Consider the following 5,119-nt stretch of genomic DNA (forward strand, 5'->3'; position numbering starts at 1 on the left):
CCCACCCATTTCGTCCAGTTTAATTCCGTTTGGTTCCTAGTAAATACACCCCTCGTCTGTCACATAGTATTTGTGGTAAGCACTGCTCAGAATCAAATACAATTGTATTATTCACATGCTTACTTAAAAAAGAGCTCAGGTTCAGCTTCCTGTCCCCTATCGGTGTGACAGGAATTGAGAAACTGTAATACTAACACACACACACCACACACAAACGACCACAGTAAATACATTTTCCTGAAAACAGACTGTGGTCAAGTTACGTTGGGGTCTTAACCTACATTGTAATAGACTGTGGTGAAAGCACATTGGAAGGCTTTAAGTGGTTTACTTACTCTTTGATAGGCATTTAGTTAATGTGTTGTTGTTGTCTACCTGCTGATACTACTACCGTTAAGGTAGTCTCGCTGCTCTCGCATAGCCAAACAGTCACTAATTAACCTAGAACTCTGGAAGTAAATAGGAATTTGTTCTTAACTGACTTAAAGGTTAAATTAAAAGGTGAGGCTACATGAGGCAGCTCTCTAGTGACCCCTAGTGGTAGGAATGGGATAGTAATTTAACTAGGCCTACTCCAGCCAAACCCGGACGACACTGGGCCAATTGTGCGCTGCCCTATGGAACTCCCAATCACGGCCGGATGTTATACAGCTTGGAATTGAACCAGGTACTGTAGTGACGCCTCTTGCACTGACCAACTGGCAGGTGTCTTCCCTGACATTTTCAACATGCCCCTGATTGAGTCTGTAATACCAACATGTTTCAAGCAGACCACTATAGTCCCTGTGCCCAAGAACACAAAGGCAACCTGCCTAAATGACTACAGACCCGTAGCACTCACGTCTGTAGCCATGAAAGGCTGGTAATGGCTCACATCAACACCATTATCCCAGAAACCCTAGACCGACTCCAATTTGCCACATCACCAACAAACTAGAATGTTCCACACACACTAAGACAGTCGTGAAGAGGGCACGACAAAGCCTATTCCCCCTCAGGAAACTAAAAAGATTTGACATGGGTCCTCAGATCCACAAAAGTTTCTACAGCTGCAACATCGGGAGCATCCCGACTGGTTGCATCACTGCCTGGTAGGGCAATTGCTCGGCCTCCGACTGCAAGGCACTAGAGGGTAGTCCGTACGGCCCAGTTCATCACTGGGGCTAAGCTGCCTGCCATCCAGAACTTCTACACCAGGCAGTGTCAGAGGAAGGCCTTAACAATTGTCAAAGACCCCAGCCACCCCAGTCATAGACGGTTCTCTCTACTACCCCATGGCAAGCCGTGGGGTAGTGCCAAGTCTAGGACAAAAAGGCTTCGCAAACAGTTTTTACCCCCAAACCATATGACTCCTGAACAGGTAATCAAATGGCTACCCAGACTATTTGCATTGTGTGCCCCCCCCCAACCACTCTTTTACACTGCTGTTACTCTCTGTTTATCATATATATATACCAAACCAAGATGGCATAGCAGTCAGACGTCCTTTGTCCTCGTCTTGTCGTGTCCCGTGTATATATATATTTACATATTTTCTTCGCATATCTTTTCATATATTTTTTCCCCAAAATACTCAACTTCAAAACACTCTCCTGCAACCCGCCGGAAAAGTATTATTCACCTCAAATCTGAAATCCGCAATAGAAGCTAGCCAGAAGCTAGCCAGTTTACTGGCTAACGTTAGTTAGTATTCAGCTAACCACGTTGGTGGTCATCAGTTATCCTTTAGCTCGAAAAGCTATCGCCAGTTTTGTACAACGAGACTCAGACCAGAGCATACCGGACATATTTTCTCTCCATATCCCCAGATTTCTACCGCAAGCTCTGGACATTTACACCTGGATCTTGCAGCTAGCTAGCTGCTATCCGAGTGACTATTGGCTTATGTCGGTCCCGGAAAACAAACATCAATTATTCCGGAGCTAGCCAGCTGAAGAGTTCCATCAGCCACTTCTGGGCTACAATCACTTATCCGGACCCGTTTTACTGCTGATGCGGAGCCCCACCGGGCCTTCACGACTGGACTACTGACGTTATCTGCCCGATTGAATTATCCAACTGGCCCCTCCGTCGCAACGTTACCTGAATGCCCATCTGCGGCCCGCTGTCTTATCGGCTGCTATCTGAATAGGTCTATCGAACAATTTTACAACATTTTCAGACAAGATAGAACGGCCAAAGGGGGTGGTGTTGCAATCTACTGCAGAGTTCTCTCCTACTATCCAGGTCTGTGCCCAAACAATTTGAACTTCTACTTTTAAAAATCCACCTCTCTAAAAACAAATCTCTCACCGTTGCCGCCTGCAAAAGACCACCCTCTGCCCCTAGCTGTGCTCTGGACACCATATGTGAACTGATTGCCCCCCCATCTGTCTTCAGAGCTCGTGCTGCTAGGTGACCTAAACTGGAACATGCTTAACACCCCAGCCATCCTACAATCTTGATGCCCTCAATCTCACACAAATTATCAATGAACCTACCAGGTACCACCCCAAAGCCGTAAACACGGACCTCCACTCATCACTGTCAAATGCTCCCTGAAACACTTCACCGAGCAGGCCTTTCTAATCGACCTGGCCCGGGTATCCTGAAAGGATATTGACCTCATCCCGTCAGTAGAGGATGCCTGGTTATTTAAAAAAAAATGCGTCTTCCTCACCATCTTAAATAAGCATGCCCCATTCAAGAAATTTAGAACCAGGAACAGATATAGCCCTTGGTTCTCTCAAAACCTGACTGCCCACCGATAAATCCACTATAATTGATAATATCAATAAGCATTTCTCTATGGCTGGCCATACTTTCTACCTAGCTACCCCTACCCAGGTCAACAGCACTGCACCCCCCCACAGCAACTCGCCCAAGCCTTCCCCATTTCTCCTTCTCCCGACTCCAGTCAGCTGATGTTCTAATAGAGCTGCAATATCTGGACCCCTACAAATCAGCCAGGCTAGACAATCTGGACCCTTTCTTTCTAAAATTATCTGCCGAAATTGTTGCAACCCCTATTATTCTCACGTCGTCTGAGATTCCCAAAGATTGAAAAACAGCTGCGGTCATCCCCCTCTTCAAAGGTGGGGACACTCTTGACCCAAACTGCTACAGACCTATATCCTACCTTGCCTTTCCAAGGTCTTTGAAAGCCAAGTCTACAGATTCCTGACCATTTCGAATCCCACCGCACCTTCTCCACTATGCAATCTAGTTTCAGAGCTGGTCATGGTGCACCTCGGCCACCCTCAAGGTCCTAAACGATATCTTAACTGTCATCCATAAGAAACAATACTGTGCAGCCATATTCATTGACCTGGCCAAGGCTTTCGACTCTGTCAATCACCACATCCTCATCGGCAGACTCGATAGCCTTGGTTTCTCAAATGATTGCCTCGCCTGGTTCACCAACTACTTCTCTGATAGAGTTCAGTGTGTAAAATCGGAGGGCCTGTTGTCCGGACCTCTCTATGGGGGTGCCACAGGTTTCAATTCTTGGGCCGACTCTCTTCTCTGAAAACATCAATGATGTCGCTCTTGCTGCTGGTGAGTCTCTGATCCACCTCTACGCAGACGACACCATTCTGTATACTTCTGGCCCTTCTTTGGACACTGTGTTAACAACCCTCCAGACGAGCTTCAATGCCATACAACTCTCCTTCCGTAGCCTCCAACTGTTTTTAAATACAAGTAAAACTAAATGCATGCTCTTCAACCGATCGCTGCCTGCACCTGCCCGCCCGTCCAGCATCACTACTCTGGACGGTTCTGACTTAGAATATGTGGACAACTACAAATACCTAGGTGTCTGGTTAGACTGTAAACTCTCCTTCCAGACTCACATCAAACATCTCCAATCCAAAGTTAAATCTAGAATTGGCTTCCTATTTCACAACAAAGCATCCTTCACTCATGCTGCCAAACATACCCTCGTAAAACTGACCATCCTACCGATCCTCAACTTCGGCGATGTCATTTACAAAATAGCCTCCAATACCCTACTCAACAAATTGGATGCAGTCTATCACAGTGCCATCCGTTTTGTCACCAAAGCCCCATGTACTACCCACCACTGCGACCTGTGCGCTCTCGTTGGCTGGCCCTCGCTTTCTATTAGTCGCCAAACCCACTGGCTCCAGGTCATCTACAAGACCCTGCTAGGTAAAGTCCCCCCTTATCTCAGCTCGCTGGTCACCATAGCAGCAACCACCTGTAGCACACGCTCCAGCAGGTATAGCTCTCTGGTCACCCCCAAAACCAATTCTTCCTTTGGCCGCCTCTCCTTCCAGTTCTCTGCTGCCAATGACTGGAACGAACTACAAAAATCTCTGAAACGGGAAACACTTATCTCCCTCACTAGCTTTATGCACCAGCTGTCAGAGAAGCTCACAGATTACTGCACCTGTATATAGCCCATCTATAATTTAGCCCAAACAATTACCTCTTCCCCTACTGTATTTATTTATTTTGCTCCTTTGCACCCAATTATTTCTATCTCTACTTTGCACATTCTTCCATTCCAGTGTTATACTTGCTATATTGTATTTACTTCGCCACCATGGCCTTTTTTGCCTTTACCTCCCTTATCTCACCTCATTTGCTCACAATGTATATAGACTTATGCTTCTACTGTATTATTGACTGTATGTTTGTTTTACTCCATGTGTAACTCTGTGTTGTTGTATGTGTCGAACTGCTTTGCTTTATTTTGGCCAGGTCGCAATTGTAAATGAGAACTTGTTGTCAACTTGCCTACCTCGTTAAATAAAGGTGAAATAAATAATAAAAAATATATGCATAGTCACTTTAACTATACATTCATGTACATACTTCCTCAATCAACCCGACTAACCGGTGCCTGTATGTAGCCTCGCTGCTGTTATTTTTTAGTCTTTTTATTTCTTGACTTAACTATTGTTCACCTAATACCTTTTTTGCACTGTTGGTTAGAGCCTGTAAGTAAGCATTTCACTGTAAGATCTACACCTGTTGTATTTGGCGCACGTGACAAACTTTGATTTGTTTGACCGATGCGCCACTCAGGATCCCAAACACTAGTCTTGCACCTTGATAAAGCATTATGGAACAAACTAACAGAAACAAAACTGGACACACAAGTTAACAAATG

This window comes from Oncorhynchus gorbuscha, linkage group LG16 (assembly GCF_021184085.1).
Source record: "Oncorhynchus gorbuscha isolate QuinsamMale2020 ecotype Even-year linkage group LG16, OgorEven_v1.0, whole genome shotgun sequence".
In the NCBI taxonomy this organism is placed as follows: Eukaryota; Metazoa; Chordata; class Actinopteri; order Salmoniformes; family Salmonidae; genus Oncorhynchus; species Oncorhynchus gorbuscha.